The sequence below is a fragment of the Lactuca sativa genome, chromosome 3 (assembly GCF_002870075.4).
Source record: "Lactuca sativa cultivar Salinas chromosome 3, Lsat_Salinas_v11, whole genome shotgun sequence".
In the NCBI taxonomy this organism is placed as follows: domain Eukaryota; kingdom Viridiplantae; phylum Streptophyta; class Magnoliopsida; order Asterales; family Asteraceae; genus Lactuca; species Lactuca sativa.
Window position 1 is genome coordinate 246,154,176 of NC_056625.2, and position 20,426 is coordinate 246,174,601.

General features: G+C 32.9%; 1 pseudogene; it reads right to left on the reverse strand.

Annotated features, from left to right (window-relative positions):
* Nucleotides 1-7,462: 7,462 nt before the first annotated feature.
* On the reverse strand, nucleotides 7,463-10,281 carry LOC111883496 (protein SAWADEE HOMEODOMAIN HOMOLOG 1-like; annotated as a pseudogene).
* Nucleotides 10,282-20,426: the final 10,145 nt, after the last annotated feature.

Genomic DNA, 20,426 nt, shown 5'->3' on the forward strand with positions numbered 1-20,426 from the left:
AGAAGATGAAGCTTGTTCCTTACCTAGTTCCAACCGAAATCTCCAAGGTCAACAAGTTTGCCCATGGATTACCAACGGACTTTGGTCCAATGGTCAAGCAAGCAACCACTTTAAAAGCCGCCATTTGGGCAGCCAAGAATGTTGAGGCCCAAATAAGGGAAAAGGGTCTGGAGAAAGCTGAAATTGACAAAAAGATGAAGCTTGAAGAATCCTCAAGACCTGATAAGAAAGGAAAGTTCCCGAAGTCTAACCCGGATAACCAAAGTTATGGAGCCAAGTGGTGTGAAAAGTGTAAGAAGAAGCACTTTGGAAGATGCAATGAAGAAGTAACAAGTTACAAGTGTGGGAGGATCGGTCACTATTCCAAGGATTGTACACAAAATGATAAGGTATGCTACAAATGTGGAGGCAAGGGGCACATGTCTAGAGACTACCCAAAGAAAAATGAAGTAGCAAGGCCAGAGGCACCGCCAAATCCAAGGGCATTCCACATGATCCTCGACGAAGCAGATAACAACGCGAGGAATCAACGATGAGGACTTCATATCCGAAGATCGAGTTATGTAGTAGCCATGCAGATAGTATCATATGATATAGCCTATTAGAGGCATAGTCTAGGGTGAACTTGAACACCTATGTAATTGTTTCAAGGTATAATATAAAACCTTCATTTTGCTATCTGGTGTGTTAAGTTGTTATGTGATTTTCATGAATGGTGACTTGGAAAACTACGAGAAAATACTTGGGACGAGTATGAGTAGGTGTGAATGGTAGTAGAGGCCTATACTACCGGAAGCACAAGACTCACACTTGGATCAGGGAAAGTCATAAGGTTACAAAGAAGCTAGTAATTGATGCCGTTTTATTCAAGTATGTTGTCACCATCGTTTTGGTAATGACTAAGAAGATGATAATTATTTCGACTCTAGTGGTCATATCAAATCGAGTCCGACAAAGATGAGTATGTTATGTGGTTTAGAGAACCAAGTTCGATGTAGCATCTGACTTAAACCAGAAGAATGAAATCAAAGCGATCAATAGAAGTATCGCGTCCGTTGTTAAAGAAGTTGGTAGCTATAAATGATACATGTTAAAATGTGATTATATCACATTAGAACATGAAGGAAGTATATTCCATTCCACAATTTGACTCTAAGAGACCTGAGTCTAAGCATTGCAACATACGATGAGAGGTCATTAGAACGTGACGCATCGGTCAATTGTGGAAATCAAACAACTTATCTTAAGTTTGTTAAGAAGAAGAAGGAGTCTATGATAAAGATCGATATTGTGACATGAAGCTCATGATTTAAAATCTAACATGAGATAGATCGAGCACCGCCTGCAGTCAAGAAGTCCAAGAGTTAGATACTCATTCAAAGGAACATAAAAGTTACGATTAGTACCTAATATGAAGAGACAACGTATGGAGTCATTATACAACCCTGTTTCGTTGATGACCCCAGGACGTAATCATCCTAAGGGGGAGATAATTGTAACGTCCGCAGATTTGAGCTAGTCAATTTATAGACAATAAGTGTCGAAAATAAATTTTTGATAGAAGATTATTTAGAAGGAACAGTCTTAATAAAAGTTGTAGCATATGCTACAAGGATTCCGTACATATAAAGAACGCCGAAATCTGAGTTATAACGAAGAAGTTATGGCCCGTCGAAGTTTTGCGACGGAACCAGCACGTCACTGGGCGACCTAAATAGTGAATTTACGATAGAGTGCTTTTTATCCTTAGTGATCTAAAAATAAGTTGTAGTATACGTTAAACCGAGAGCGTGCATAAAAAGAACGCCTAAATCTAACTTCGTATGAGGAAGTTATGATTTTTCTAAAATTTTGGCCTAGCAGTGCACATCCCGGAATTCGAATTTTAGATCGAGCGGTTTTTTGCCAATGCGACCTAAATTTGAGTTAAGAATCTCATTATTAGTAGCGAAAATATAAAAGACGGACGAAAATGGAGCTCATATGTAGAAGTTATGAATTTTACGCGGTCATTTAACAGTATAATCTCCTCCTACTGTTAAATTTAAGATCGGCCAAGAATTAGCCGATGGAGTCAAAAGGAAAGTTGTAGATCTTGTTTTTACCTACGCGTGGATATAAAGAAAGATGAAAACGGAGCTTGTATGTGAAAGGTACGGGGTTTAGAAGTCGGCAGGGTGCTGCTGCAAAAGGGGTGACGTGGCACAATCTTGGCCATTGCTTTCTCCCCAAGGCTTGCCACTAGATGGTGACATGTGGCACCAATTTCAGCCATATTTCACCCTATAAATACAACCCCTTCCACCCTCATTTCTTCACACCTCCACCCTTCTCTCTCTACTCTCTCTCTCTAAACCTCCCAAAACTCCCCTAGAGCTAGAAGAAAGCCCCAGAGCGCTCGACGGCTCCGTGAAGAAGAGCTTTCGGCTTGGAAGTTCTGCCCCTGCAGAGCCCGACTTCTAGCCAAACCCCTTCGTAGGTAAGATACGCATACCCTATTTTAAATATAGCTTTTATTTAAATATAGTATTGTTATTAGGAACTTATAATAAATATTTGGGCTATTATTATGAGTTATATAAGTGTCGTTATAATATCTTTTTAACCACTCGCGGTACGGGGAATCTGGTTTGAAGGGTTGCTTGGGTTGTTGGATTTCAGAAGTGCTATATGTCAAAATGGTCCTGCCCTCCGGTGTTTTATGTCTGGCCCCTGTCTGTACATAGTGCGTGAAGAGTATTGTTTTAACGCTTATATAAGAGTAATAATAGCAAGACTATTAATTAGTTTCGGTGAACGATAGACTAAACTCTAGTGGTAATGATAGTACGTTTTATCGAAGGAAAATTGTTTTGAGTGAACAAAGAGCTATCCGAGTATATAGTCACCACCTTATCAAGTGAGTGCTTAGTTACTTTCATCTTACACATAGATATGAAGTGTTTTATATAAATTACGTGCTATGTGTGCATATAACATGTATACTTGCTATCTATGATGGATGAACGATTTTATACATGTTTTAAATGATTTAAACTGTATATGTATTTTATATCTACGAATATGTTGGGTAAAACATGGGTAGATGAATGATGAGAGATGAAAGATGATAGAAGTGAACATAGGCAGCTATAGACTTAGTACCTGATAGATAAATGTTGGTAGCTATGGACTTAGTACCTACTTGATAAACACTGGTAGCTATGGATTTAGTACCAGATGAATGAACTATTATGGACTTAGTGCTTTACGAATTAGCATTGGCAGCTATGGACTTAGTGTCTGTCTTATAAACCCTGGAAGCAAGGGACTTCAGAATGAACGAATGCAGGATAGATGACTCTTAGGGTAGACCCTTAAGAGTAAGATAATGGAGATGGGTAATTAGGTTGATTGTTTGATGTGTAAACATAATAATTATATTATTGTGGGTTGAAAACCCTATGTACTCACTAGGTTTCCCAACCTGAACCACTCAAGCTTATTTGTATCACAAGTGTCGATACGAAGCTACTTTACACTCAGAGATTTAAAAGAGATGTAGATCACTAGTGTAAATGAATGTAAGTTATGTTTATGCTTATGTTTCTGTATTGGCGATGACATCCCAAGGTTTTAAAAGGAATAAAAATACATTTCTTTGGAAATCCTTTGATAACTTATTTATCATGTTTTTCTGGGAAAAAATAATGCAACATTTTTATTAAAAAAGGTACTCTGATTTTTCTAAAGCATAAACAAAAATCGGTCTTTTCTAGCCGTGAAAATGGGGATGTCACATACCAAATAGGAAGATATTTTAATTTTACTTTAAAAATGACTTTTGAAATCTCAAGAACGGAAAGAGTACCTTTATTGGTAAAGATGACTCTGCCAATTTTGAGTTCCCAATACCATATCCCCCTTTTTGGCTTGATTAGAAGCCATATCCGTTTCTGATTTCTGCATTGATCCTCACTCACCTTCCTCCACGTTCATTTTATCTTTATTCCATTTCTCTATCTTGTTGGAAAAACAAAACATAATCCTTTGGCAAGAAATATGATTTCAAGATAGAGAAGCTAGGGTTTTGGGTGTAATTGGTGATGGAAAAGAAAGTAAGTGCGATTCATTGCCTCACTCAGAAATTGATGTTTGAGGGGTTTAGTTCAACAAGTGTGTTTATATGTATATGATACGTAAGTCAAGAGGTCATCTGATTATCGTTAGTGATTCTAATCACAAAATGCTTTTACTTCATCCTCTCTCAGGTGGATCCCTCCGATGAAGCTTTCTTCTCTGGCGAATCTGGAGATTCAAGTCTTCTACATCACGCTCTTCGATCTTGTATATATACCTTTGACATTCCTACAATTGACGAAAACCCTAGGTAGGTAGTTTCGTCTTTTCAATCTCGTCATCTATATATATCAATCTTGTCGATCGGGACACAAACCCTCCTAAGATCTATTATACGATCCAACAAGCCTCGAATTTCGACTGTATCAAACGGAGGATCATCAGTTATACCACCACTTACTTCTCGGCTCCTAGAATCGAAATGAGGCTATCAAATTTCCTCCATTATACGTACAACGCGACTGCCTATGGAGATTTCTTCGCATTCTTGATTTATTTTGTGGAGATCAGGAACAAGATCTGACGATATGGGAGTAGTTTAGAGGATAAAAAGATGTCAAGCAGATTTGCAATGAACCGAGTAATAGCGTTTTGGCTTTGGTCCGACGTTCGACGGCCAGTGGCGGCATGGCGGCCGGCGGGTGTCTGGTAGCTTTAGGTTAACAACTTAAGTGGAGTGTGATAACTACATAAATTAATTTAGTGAATGGGTGGAGTATTTTTTTTTCTAAATAATAATATTATAGAATATTAAATTTTTTTAATAAAGTTATAAATAGTAAATTTCTATTTTTAAACGATATATATATATATATATATATATATATATATATATATATATATATATATATATATATATATATATATATATATATATATATATATATATATATATATATATATATATATAGGGTTAAGTTCATATGAGACGTGTTAATTTTGTAAGATCATGAGACGCAATCCTAGGCACTCATTTTGTAGATAAAAAAACATTTTTAAAATGCAAAATAATTGAAAATTTTCAAAAACTTTTTTAAATATTATTTTCGTCATTTATATTTTCCACAAAAAATATAATAATAATAATAAACAAACTACTGTTTTTTTACATATTCTAGTAGAATATTAGAATATTTTATATATCTGACAATTTTAGTAGAATACTAGAATATTCTAACATTCTAAAAATCATATTAAAATACTTACAATGTAAACTTCTATTAGAATATTTCACGTATTAAAAAAAACGGTAATTTATATTTATTTTTTATTGTTTTATGTAAATAAAATGCCGAAAATAATAATTAATAAAAGAATTTTCGGAAATTTTCTTTTATTTTTCATTTTAAAATTATTTTTTGATTGTCTCTCACGGTGTCACAAAATTAGCATGGTCTTAATTGAACCTGAACATATATATATATATATATATATATATATATATATATATATATATATATATATATATATATATATATATATATATATATATATATATATATATATATATATATATATATATATATATATATATATGGGTGAGATGGGTTGGGAACTCATGGTTTTCTGAGAACCCGAGAATTAAAGGTGGAACATTAGATCAAAATAACTTATTAAGGATGTCATCGTCATCTTATCGATCTCATTTAATGTTTAAATTTTTTAATTATGTGAAATATTAATAAAATGTTTTAAAAATTAACATAATAAATTAAATTTCAGATTTTTTTAAAATAAATTTTGATTTTTTTTTTAAAATGAAGATTTTTACTTTTTTTCGGAAAACATGAATGTTTAAAAAAATTTGAAATTTTTTTTTAAAAAATATAATTTTTTAAAAAAAGTTGCATTTTTTTCCAAAAAAAAAAAACTGCAACTTTTTTCAGAAAAACTGCATTTTAGAAAAAATTGCATTTTTTAAAAAAGTAAATATTTAAAAATCAGTCAATTAAAAAAAAACTGGAATATTAAAAAAAAAAAAAAACTCTAATTTTTTAACCAAAAAAAAATCAACGTTTTAGGTGGATATATGCATATTTTTTCAAATGCACATATGCATATTTCTTATAGTATAATATTCGTAAGTAAATCATAACAAATCTCATTTTTATTAATCAATCTATAAACATAATAATACAAGAATTTTATTTGATACAAAATAAAATATAAAAAATAAAAAATGTTACAAAGATTCATAGTGTTGCCATTTCTTCATATCAAAATTTCCATATTTTCTTCAATTTCTCACTTTTTACCTCTTCAATATTTTCCACAAATTCTTCAAAATCTACAATAAAATTAAAAAAAAATTGATTAATGCAAGAACACTCACAAAAATGCACACACACACACACACACACACATATATATATATATATATATATATATATATATATATATATATATATATATATATATATATATCATGTAAGATTCACATGTGATTATATCATTTAAGATTCACATATGATTATATAATGTGATATTCACATGTGATTGTATATTTTAGGATTCAAATGTGAAATCGACAACAAAATTTTAAAAAAATAATTAACTAAGAACACACACACATACACACAAAATGCATGTGTGCATATAAACGTAATTCATATGTGATTCAATGGTTATTTACATGTGAATCATATGTAATTCATATGTTATTCACTTGTGATTTACATGTGAATCACATGTAATTGATATGTGATTCATTTTTGATTTACATGTGAATTACATGTGATTCATAGGTGATTTACATGTGAATCACATGTACTTCATATGTGATTCACTTATGATTTACATGTGAATTACATGTGATTCATATGTGAATTACATGTGAATCACAGTAATTCATATGTGATTCACTTGTGATTTACATGTGAATTACATGTTATTCACATGTGATTTATATGTGAATTACATGTGAATCACATGTAATTCATATATGATTCATTTGTGATTTACATGTGATTCATATGTGGATTACATGTGAATCACATGTAATTCACTTGTGATTTACATGTGAATTACATGTGATTCAAATGTGAATTACATGTGATTTACATGTGAATCACATGTAATTCACATGTGATTCTTTTATGATTTACATGTGATTCATATGTGAATTACATGTGATTTACATGTGAATCACATGTAATTAATATGTGATTAATTTGTGATTTACATGTGATTCATATGTGAATTATATAATTCATATGTGATTCAATTGTGAGTTACTTGTGATTAATATGTGAATTATATATGATTTACATGTGAATTATATATAATTTATATCTATCTTCATCAAATTGCCATGATAATATTGTGTACCAAGTAAGAAATAAAATTAATGTGCCTTAAAATGTCTTTGCTACAATAAGTGAAATTTATAGTATTTTCAAATAACATTTATTTTATTTACCTCGACATTATCGTAATCAAATTGAACCACAAAGGTACACGTGCAAGTATCTGTATCATGCAGCTGCCTTTCAACACAGGGGAGTTGTGCATCAGAATAAAGTGCATGATCTTTATTTGCCTGTAAATCAACACCAACAAATAATATTATCATATTTTATTGATATAAAACTTTGAAAATAAGTTAAATAAAAAGCGGGCTTAATGTATAAACTAGTTACAATCTCCCAATTCCCAAATCGCTCTATTTAAAAGAAAACATATCTTTACCTTAACACTAAGATTTTGTACTTGTATTTTGTAAATAATAAGCAACCATCTTGCACATTTCTACCAATAAGCAATAAAAGGAAAAGAGAAAGGTAAAAAAAGCATACCCTGTAGCACAGCAAAAGATCACCAACTTTGACTTTGTGACAATCTGAAGGCACCAAGGGTATTGACCTCTTACGAAGTCCTTTTCTTACATTCAACCATTCATCTTGATCATGACTAAAACCAGAAAATATCACACAAACTTCTTGCACATTTCAAACAAAAAAAAAAGACAAGAATGACCCTGATTCATCATTACATAATCGTATGGTCAATTTATGAGTGTGATAACAAAGGCTTATAAGCTCGCCATGGTAAAGAACTCTGAAATTAGTGAAAGCATCAACATCATACTTGAAAAGTTAGTTAGGAAATTATTACATGATTTACCTTATTACCTATAAAAAGGATATATCAGAATCATCAAATATATTTATAGTTACTCACCAAGCACAATTCTTTGTTGACAAGGCTTCAAAAATCAAATCTAAAAGTTCTGCCACTCTTTATGCTGTAGAAGAAACATAATAATGAAGCATAATTCTTTTCCATAAGCAAAAAGCATCATACATATTAATGAAATCTGTAACAATTAATTAATAGATATTTTCTTTTTTTTGTTTCATGCTCGATGAGAAAGAAATATAAAATGAGCCTTTGGGCGTTTTAGGTTTTTTAGATGCAACTTATGCTTTTGGCAAGGCCATAAGATTTTTTAGAGCATTTGGAGAAGAGTTTATGATTGCAGGCTGCTTTGTCACTTCATTTGAATCAACCATTGGATTTTTACTCTTAACAGCTGAAAATAATTGTCTATCAAGGAACCACGTGTGTACCTATGCAAGGAAAACAAAACATGGCCATTTATATGTGTGTGTGTAGAAATAAAAAGGATCAGATACAATAGGGAAGGGAAATTAGGTTGATTGTTTGATTATTTAACCTAATAATTATATTATTATGGGATGAAACCCCTATGTACTCACCAAGTTTCCCAACCTCACCCACTCAGTTTATTGTATCACAGGTGACTATATGAAAGATACATTCTGTTGAGAGATTCAAGGAGTATTAGGCCATTAGTTTAATTACTGTAAGACTTGTAATATTTCATTATGCTTATGTTTTTCTGTATTGACGATGACATCCCAATGTTTTAATATAAATAAAATACATTTCTTCATAAATGCTTTGATAATATCATTATCATGTTTTCTAGGAACAAATTCTACAATATTATTCTTCAAAAAAGGATACAACACAACTTAATTAGGGATGTCATAGATATGGCATGAGCACTAATGGGGAATTCATGATTCGAAAGGTAGCTTATGTTGAAGGTTTACAACACAACTTAATTAGTGTTTCTCAATTGGTTGTAGGTACATGTCTCAAAGTATCTTTTGATGAAGAAGGTTAAAAAATCATACAAAAGGAATCTAAAATAGTTTTTCTAAAGTCAAAAAGGAAAGGAGAAATGCATCCTCTCAATCTAAATCTGATTCAAGGGAAACCGTCTGTCTGCTTGCTTACAAAAGCTTCTTCTGATGACAGTTGGTTGTGGCATCAGAGGCTTTCTCACCTGAACTTCAAAGATAGTAACAAGATCATAATTGGTGATCGAGTTCGGGGACTTCCTTTTCTGAAATTTGAAAAGGAAAACTTATGTGTTGCACAGGCCCGGCCCTGAGATATTGGAGGCCCTGTGCAAAAATTAAATTAAGGCCCCATACCTTTTTTGTAAAATATTATTAAGGAAATTTTTTACCGCTAAAGACAAAAAGAGTCCGCTATTTTATCAAACATAATTTTTATTGTTTATAATATAAATGATATTTGTAACATGAAATTCTATTTAATTAACTTATTATTATTATTTTCTTCTAATTATTTTTAGTAATATAATATTAAAGAAAATTCTCAATCAGAGGCCCCTTACGATTGGAGGTCTGGTGCGATTGCACACTCGCACCACCCCCAGGGCCGCCACTGGTGTTGCATGTGAACTTAAAAAACAAGGCAGAACGAGTCATTCATCCATAATCAATTCCAAGATCATTGAACCACTGGAATTAATGCATATTGATCTTTATGGTCCATCAACTATTGAAAGCATTGGCGGTAACAAATACATTTTGGTTATTGTTGATATGTTTTCTCGATTTACTTGGGTATTCTTTATTAAGTAGAAATTCAAAGTGACTTAGAAGCTAATTGATTTCATCAAGCAAGTTGAGCTACAATTGCGAAAGCTAGTTCGAAAAACTCGAAGTGATAACGGTTTAGAATTCAAAAATCATGCATTTGAAGAATTCTTGACAAGCAAAGGAATTTCTCACAATTTCTTTTTGCCTTACACTCTATAGCAGAATGGTGTAGTTGAAAGACGAATTTGTTCTCTCTGTGAAGCTGCAAGGATAATACTCTCATTTGCGAATCTTCCTTTATATTTATGGGCTGATGCTATTGTCATTGCTTGTTTTACTCAGAATTGCTCATACATTAAAAAAATGTTTTTTGATTATTCCTGATGAAATTCTGAACAATCGAAAGCCTAACGTTAAATTCTTTCATGTGTTTGGATCCAGGTGCTTTTTATTCAATTCCAGATAACATCGAAACAAATTTGATGTGAAAGATGGTGAAGGAATATTTTTAGGATACTCATTAACATGAAAGGTGTATCGTGTTTTGAACAAAAGATCAAAGAAGATATAATAAAGCTATTATGTTACATTTGATCACAATTACATAAAGAAATATCAATAGGAAGATTATCATACTGAACAAATTTTTCCAACAACAAATTCTAAGATTATTCCTCTTATGAATCCATATGAGGATTTTCTAAATTTGTTTGATGAACTTGAAAGGGCAATTTCTAAGAAATCAAATGCTAAGGATAATCATGAGGATGAATTACTAAAGATTGTTGATGGATCTTTTGACGAAATAGTGACTCAAAATGAGCAACCTGTTCAGAATACAATTGAATTACTAACTCCATCGGAACCTCATGACGCTTTAATCCATGGGGAGAGTTCAGCTCCAAATATTGATTCAGATGCTCAACTCTAGGGGGAGAGTTCTAATCTGAATGATGGTACAAGTGTAAATTTTCAGGGGGAGAATAATGAAAATAATGATTCAGATGCTCAATCAGAATTTGAAGAAACCGTTCCTAAGATTGATCCGGTTTACGATCAAAATTTCCACCACCGACAAAATGGACTAAAGATCATCTGCAATCTCAAGTGACCGGAGATACTTTTTTAGGGGTTCTCACATGTGCTCAACAAAAAGAGAAGCAAACTGCTTTATTTTCTAAATTGGAATTTTTCATGTTTAATTCCTTTATTTCAAAAATATAACCAAAAACCATGAAGATTGGGTTCATGCAATGCAAGAAGAACTTAATGACTTTGATTGGAACAAAGTTTGGAGATTGATTCCTACTCCAGAAAATGCAGTTGTGGTTGGTCTGAAATGGGATTCAGAAACAAGATGGACAAAGAAGGGAATGTTATTCAAAATAAAGCACGCCTAGTTTTCAAAGGGTATTTTCAAGAATAAAGTATCAATTACGAAGAGAAGTTTTCTCATATAACTCGAATTGAATCAGTTCGCATATTTCTAGCTTATGTTGCTTATAAAAACTTTCAAATATATCAAATAGATGTGAAGTGTGCATTTATAAGTAGAGACTTAAAGAAACAGTCTATGTTAAACAACCATCAAGTTTTGTGAATGACAAATTTCCAAATCACTTCTGGACAATGTTGTATATGGTCTTAAACAAGCTCCACGGGCATGGTATGAAACTCTAACTCATTTTCTAAAATAGTCTAAATTCAAACAAGGTTTTGTTGATCCTACCTACCTTCTTTCGAAAGAAAGATGGTGACCATTTAATGATAGTTTAAATTTTTGTTGATGATATTATTTTCGGAACCACTAATCCCAGCTTAACTGCTAAATTCCAAATACTAATGGAGGCAAATTTTGAAATGAGTTTTATGGGTCCAATTAACTTTTTCCTTGGTTTAAATATAAGACAGAGTTCGGAGGGAATATTCATCAATCAAGAAGCCATCACAAAGACATTATTGGCCAAATTCGTAACGATGGATGATTCGAAGGTGAAAGTTCCAATGGCGTTCGGAATAAAACTCTCTCCTTCACTTGACAAAGCTTCAGCGGATATTACATTGTTTCGTCAGATGATCGGATCTTTATTGTATCTAACATCTAGTCGTCCAAACATAATGTTTGTTGTTTGTTACTGTACTTGGTTTCAAGCAAATCCTCGAGAACCTCATATGATGGTTGTCAAGAACAAATTTTGATTATGAAACAAGCAACTTCACTAGGCTTATGGTATCCATCAAATTCAAGATTCTTTGTGTAAACCTATTATGATGTTGACTTAGGTGGTTATGGCCTTGATCGAAAAAGTACATCGGGTGGATGTCAATTTCTGGATGGAAAGCTTGTTAGCTGGCAGTCCAAGAAGCCAACTTGTGTTTCGTTATCCATAGCTGGAGCAGAATATATTGCAGCGGCATCATGGACATCACAAGTGGTATGGATTCATAAATTAACTAAGAGAATACATAATCAATATGAAACGAATTCCTTTGTATTGTGATTCCAAAAGTTCAATTTGATTCTATCACAATCCAGTAAAACATTCGAAAACCAAACATATTGTGCTTCGATACCACTTTATCAAGGACCACATTAAAAATGGGAATATGGAAGTTCACTTTGTCCAATCCTAAGATCAGCTAGCGGATATCTTCACAAAAGCCTTACTAGAAGTATCATTCAATAAGACCCTACAAGGAATTAGAATGACTGAAGCTGACTCTGTTCTGAAATCAACACTGTAATCATCCATCTTACTATACACTTTTGAATGGTTCCGATCCTCGAAAGTTGTCGGATTCAACTGTTCACTTCTGACTTGTTCCGATCTTCGGAGTAGGTCTGAAGTAACTATTCATTCACATTTTAGAATCAATTATCTTTGTACATCTATTGTCATTAATTTCTAAAATCAAAAATCCAAAAATATTTTTTTAATTCTGTCTCAATTTTTTCAGAAAATCAAAATTCCAAAAATATTTTATTCATTTCTTCATTTCCTTTTCAGAAATTCAAAAATCTCATAAATATTTTCTTTATTTAAGTATTCTGAAAATCAAAAACAACAAAAATAATTTATTTTCAAGGAATTGATGGTAAATTCATTCGTGAATTTAGTCTACAACAAGGAATTGACAGTTGGCATCATAACTTCTTTCCACCATATCTTATCACGACTTCCATGTAGTCCCTTGACTATCGGAACAAAAACATTTTTGGTATAGGGCTACAAACATTTATGTTAATGATCATAAAATCATTGCTAACATGATTTTCGTGAAACTCCCAGCCATGCAACTCCCAATCTATTATTCTCCATCTATTTCATGTTCATAATCGCAACCCTTCAGATTCTCAGGTTTTACCACTGAGGTTTAGGTTACACAACATTTGTGTTTATGATCTTGAGATCTTTATTACCATGGTTTCGAGTGAAACCCAAAATACGATTCCCTTTTTTCTGAATTAACGGTGAATAATTTATTGTTCAAGATATTTTAACCACTGAACTGAAGGTGAACAATTTATCATTCTAGATATTTTTTACAACTGAATTGACAGATAAAACCGTTTTGGTTTGTACCTTTGAATGTTCAAAATCTAATTTTTTTCTTGAGTGGTCTTAATGAAATGTTCTTGCCCCAAGTCATTTCTTCCCATAAGATGCAGTTTATATGTATGTGTGTGTGTGTGTGTGTGTGTATATATATATATATATATATATATATATATATATATATATATATATATATATAGGTTCAAATGTTTCTTACAACTATTGTGTGCATGTATGCACCAATCACAAATTAACAAAATATTAAATAATTTTTTAAATCAATAAGGGTAATTTTGTAAATGGCTTATAAAATCAATTAATTGAATTTAATATACAATCCTATAATCTTGGTAACTTTGTTTGATTTTGAACCTATATTTATGTTAATATATTTATTAAACTCTTCATCTTTAATGTCCATTTAAATTTGTGAAATCAGTTTTAAAACCTACATACCATCGACGCCTTTCAGTATCTCGTCACTACATCTTCTTCCTCCTCCCCCTCAACTATCGGCTTGATCAACGATTGTCGAAATAGCTCCACAATTTGGGTGGACCCTCCGGTCCTAACTCTGTAAGCTCGGAATAATACACAACACAAATCGCAAAGATATAATGCAGGATATCACAATACTCAATATAAGCACATAAGACCCTCCGGTCACACAAATATTACCACTCTAGATAAGTATAGTGAGAAGACTCATCTCGTAAGTAAGCTAGGAAAACGTGTACCCATCGAACCATCTAATCCCTGCCTACATGTAACAAGCATCTCTAATTACTACTTAAAATCAAAACTCTAAATAAACTCATGTTGGCTCCTCTCTAAATCTTGGGAAGGGTAAAAGACCATTTTACCCCTCCATGGTCCTAATAATCCCCGCCTTAACCAAACCTTAAAGTCAACACTCGAGTTAACTGTCCATGTTGAACTGACTCGTCGAGTGCATCAATGTGACTCGTCGAGTCCCTATTATTCCTCAGAACATCGCGAAAACCCAACTTAACTCATTGAGTTCTCTCATCAACTCGCCGAGTTATCCTTGTCTAGACTCGTCGGGGGAACCCTAGCTGACTCGTCGAGTCATCTTATTGACTCGGCGAGTCCATTCATTATGTATTCTCATTCAAATGTTTTAAGGCAGATCCACCACTCCAAACTCTGGATCTAGTGCCCTAAGGCTCGAATGTCACGTAAAGCTTTGATCTTTACGTTCATGCATGGCATGTTTGCTCCATAATGCCAATACAAGCTCCAATAAGGGTTAGATCCGTAAGATCTTATCTCTAGCTCAATAAATTTTGGGTCTTTGGACTCACAAGACCTCCTACAATCTAGATATGAGGTTTCAACCTCAAATCATGCTCAAAGGACTCAAATGACACAAAAGGATGGGAGAAAACCCTAGAAACTCCCTAAACCAAGATCTCATAAGGAAATGATAAAGTTAGCATCTTTTTACCTCCAACTGAAGCAAAACCCTGATGAACCTCTAGATCCAAAGCCTCCTCTTGATCCAATCTTTGATGCTCCCCTCTTCTCCTTCAAAAGTGCACTGATAATCACAAGATTAGCTTCTCTGTCACTCTCTAGCTCAAGTGGACGATTACGGTTTCTCTAAAGGATGAGTTGCTGGTGAGGCGGAAATAAGCGCTTAAGGCCCCTTAAATAGGTCACAAACCCAGGGATTTAGGGTTTCCTCAAACAGCTCCAACTCGCCGATTTGGTCTCTCGACTTGTCGAGTTGGTCGCTTAACCCACGTGGCCAAAACCCATCTCCGCTCGCCGAGTTGGGCACCCAACTCGTGAGTTCCTCTGTCATCATGAATATAAATTGCTTAATTATGATGTATGAAATTTCAGGATGTTACAGAACTTTTCAAATTTTGCAACTTTGCAAATTTGTAACCATTGTTTCCTATAACTAGTATTGGTAACTGCCAACACTTCACATAATAATCATGCTCCCACTCATGATAATTATATTCTTACTAACGTAACACTTATGCTCTCACTAGCTTTTACATATACTCATAAATCAACTGAACTTCTAGATATCAACACTTATTGACTTTTTTTTACCAAAGTTCAGATTTCCGATGCGAGATGCTTTGACAAGCCTTTATCTAAGCTCATATACCTTTTATAAGAAAGCTCATATATGTGTCTAAACTATTCAAAACTTACAAAAATAATTTTCGAATGTTCAAACTATTTTCCATTTCTCATAATTCGAACTAGGAAGAGGGATGTCGTAATCATAATTGAATTTGAGAACGCAATTAACACAACTTCTATCTCCTTAAAATCTACATAATGAAAGTGTTTCCCCACAATCATTTTTATGAATTGGAGAGAAACCTTATGTCACTTAGATTTAATAGTGTATGTGTTCCTATCCATGTGAATTTTTCATTATCATAAGACAAGGTCTATGATAAATTTAAACTCATGTGGATAGAACCTGTTTAATTTTAATTTCCTGCCACTTGGCAGCACAAGGGCCTACCATGTCTTCCAAGTTGTTGAGTAGCTCACCCATACTGATCAATGAACTTTCATTGATCAGAGTTCTTTTCCTTATTCAAACAATTGAGAACTCATAGAACTCACATGCATAGTCAACTTTAACTGGAATTGGCACAAAAACAAGAATTTGTCAACATGATAGGTAACGAACCTCAAGTCGTGTGCTAGTGATAAATGATAGGTGTTTGCTTGATTAGTTCTTGAAACTTTTCAAGATCTTTAAGACTCCCACTGACCTCTTGACATATAAGATTCTATGTCAAGAAACTTTTCTTGACAAACAAATATCCAAGAGTGCGGATTCTTATCAAGAATAACACTTCATAAAATTGGTCTTAGTTGGTCTTTGTTTTATCCAAAACATCACAACTACAAATTTCAAATGTGAATGAGCAAGAACCATTTCTTACTCCAAATTTCATAATGTGTTCTAAACCTACTTCAGATATGTCACTCAAGGCACAATCTTGGAGTCTGACTCTAAGACTCGATTTTGGAACGAAGTATGACTCACCTTAATTGATTCAACCATTTCAACAATTCACGACTCTTCTTCTTAGCCTACAAATGCACTAAGATGTCATTAGAGGATCAATTGTGATATGGTTTCATAATCACTAAGATAATCATAAAACACGATACTCAAGTACTCTCCCTTCTTCTCAGATTGGAGAAACTTTTATCTTTCTGCCTAATTTGATTCTTCTTATTTGTTCTGCCATACATTGAAACTTTTTCAATGATTCAGAATTAAACTTAATCTTGTAAGCATAACCATATTTACTAAACTTTAGTAAATCATAATGAATAGTCTTATCGTTCATTGTGGTGGACCTGACCAGTGCACAACCAAGTGTAGCCGATCCCTTAGTCCTTCACTTGACTCACATATACATGTGAACAAGAAATTAGTCTAAATTTCCCAAAGATGAAGGTTCTCATTCATCACACAATACAAGTTGCATGATTCCAAGTTTCTATCCAATTGAAACTTGGCTGATGAGAATCTTTCTTTATTTGGTAAATTTTGACACTACCACAAACGAAAGTATCAAATCCATTTTCAACATTGCTAACACTTGAAACATACAAACATCAATTTTCACAAATGTCATTGCAATGAGATATAAGATAAGATAAAATCAAATTTTTATTTATTTATAAAATGCAGAAACACCTTTCCTTACAATGCAATTACATATGAAAACTATGTTGCTAAATACTTCTAAGCAATCTATCATAACTCCTAAGCAACAGCTCAAAAATCCGATCATTGAATCAGGTGATCAAAATCCATCTTTTCGTGATCAGATTCAGCTTACTCTTCCTTTAAGCTTCCTTTGATTCTACAAAACATCAAAATGTAATATCATCACATCATGTATTAAGAATCTACAAATAGGTACTTAATAGAGTTAGATAGTGAACTTACTTGAAGTAGAGTCAAACTTTTGAGTTTACCATCCTTGTGGTCCTTCAGGTAGATACGGCAACTTTTAACCAATACCCCTTTTCTTGGCAGTAGAAACATATGGACTCTTTGGGAATGGTACACGGGACAATCTCAGACTTTTTCTTTCCCTTTCCCTGGGAAAGAAAAACCTTTTTTGGACTTCTAATGTTTCCATTGTCAATGTCCATGGAAGTTTGGGGAGTAGATCTTCCAATCAAATTTGCTTTTCCATTGCGCCAAATCATTGTTGATTCAGCCGCAATTAGCAAATAGGTAAAATCGATAAGGGTCATGTTGCGGTCTGTCATATAGTAATCTCTAATGAACTCATTATATGACTCAGGAAGTGATTGAAGAACCTAGTCAACAACCAACGTCCTCGAGACAATGACACCCAATAATCTCAGCCTGTCAATATGTGACTTCATCTCCAAGACGTGAGTACACACAGACCTTCCATCTTGATGTTTTATTGCAAGTAGGGCTTGAGTGACGTTGAACTTTTCAAGTCTTTGAACTTATGGGTTAGGGAGAATTATTGGAGGAGGTGGAGGAAGTGAAGTATGATTTCTGGGAACATCATCTTCATGTGGAAAGCTTTTTCCATAAGATTTGGGAAGACCATAGTTTTCTGACCTAGACATCTATAATGGGAGAAATTCAAGTTAGTTGATTAAGTCCTTAATATAACACCCAAATGAAATATTAAGGCTAGGACCCAACACAATATTTTACAATTCGGAAGAGGGATGCCGTAATCCAATTGAAAAATATTTGAAGGTAGGTAAATGATGATTTACCAATTTCCACCATGAAAAACAAAAATGAATTTTAAGTTTTATATGAATTGAAATTCCTAGATCTTTTGAGATCTATTGAACTTTTCAATGACATGTTTAAATCTTGATTATGCCCTTCAAGTTTGTGACTGGGATGTCGAGGATCACAAACAAAGTATGAATAACCATGCAAATTAGCTTGGTACACTTAATGTTACAAATCACCTAATCAATGTGACGGTTAACCACACATGCTCCATTGATCTATAATTAACATCGAGCTACCCATTGTCATCCTTCATTAGTCCCAAATTAGTGTGTCGGTTAACCACACACGCTCCACTAACGACTAATAAGGTGCAATGTGCAATTTCATGGGTTAGCATCAAATTCACATTTTTCCTAAAGTAACTAAAATTAGGAATTTATAAAATGTTTAGTTACTTGGTATTTTTCATTATACTTTTAATGAGAATTAATGTCCTATCCTACCTGTTCGGCTAACGACCCTTCACCAGTCAAGGAAACGATGGGTGAGAGTGGACACCCATTAAACCACCATTTTATAGGCAGTAACCTTATACCCCCTTTATAGACCGACTTCATGAATGAAGCCTACTAACGGTAAGACTGACTTTTAACTTATACATATATAGTATATTAGACTTTTAATTTTATATAGTATAAGGGTGTATTTTAAACTTTTAAAATGCTAGGTGGTTTAATATTTTAATCAAACTAGACTTTTAATTTAATTAAGCTTAAATCATGTTATTATGGATTTATTAAACTTCTATTTTAATTAAACACTTTAATTAATTTAATAAAGTCCATAAGGTGTAATCGAACTATTCAAAGCATCTAGGTTATTAAAAAAATTCAAAATTAAAACTTTTTAATTAACTTTTAAGTTATGAACCTAAGAGTTGCATCTTTTGAAACCTTTCAATTACAAGAGTTAATGTTTTCATAATTTGAGACTTTTCAAATACCAAAACTTGAGTGTAAGTTTTGTAACTCTTGAAAACTTTTTGTTTTCCATAACTTATGAGTTAATGTGGTTTTTATGGAAAACTTTTCATGTTCCATAACTCGAGGACAAGTTATGGAAGACTTTAAAAACATTTAAGATCAAATTTTTAACAAACAAAATTATCATATAATTTTTTTATAATCTAGTTATACTCATAAGTCAAAACAATTCATATCAACAATTTACAAGAAATTAACTAATACAAATCTTGAATTTTTTTTGACAATTGTCTTTGAATTGGCTGAGGATCATCATTATAAAATCAGAAAATACAATTTTTTATGATTACAAAATAGTTTGCGGTAATGATCTTAGTCCAATTCTTGGCTAAAAACATGAAATTCTGCAACCAGAAGAACCTACTCGATGAGTGCATGAACCTGACTCATCAAGTTTCCCTTTTACTGAGTGGACTCGTCGAGTTAGTTCATAGACTCGGCGAGTCACCAGTCAAAGGCCAGAAAATCAATTTTTTTTCAACTTTGAAAATTAACAAGCATCAAATATAACAGAAAACAATCATTGGCTCTGATACCACTGTTGGGTTTTTGTATACTACAACATCCTATGGTGCACATACAACCCTAATGCTTTGGATCTATGTTTTCTCTAATTATACATGAATTCAAATATTCAAAGCACAAAGCTACAAATAGTATATGATTTGACACTTGAATCATAAAATATAGTAATAATAATTACCTTTTTGTTGTACATTGATGTATTTGGCCTTTAAGAACTTAGCACCTCAAGTGTGATGCCTCAAACGGTTCACAACACACCCTTAAACAATTGGATGACTTAAGAGAGATTTCTAGGCACACAAATCGGCTATGATTCTCCAAGAACGCATCATCTCACCGATTTTAGCCATGAGGTCTTGTATATATATGTAGGCATCCAAGATTCATGGGTTAAATCCTAATCCATACTCTTGGGTTAAGATCCATGTTTCATGTAGGCTAACTTTTCATGGAAACTTACATAAACTTAGCCCATCACGGATCAATAGCCCAAACCATATATATCATTGATTTACATAATCAGTCCCCGTAATTTAATTAGTCTCTT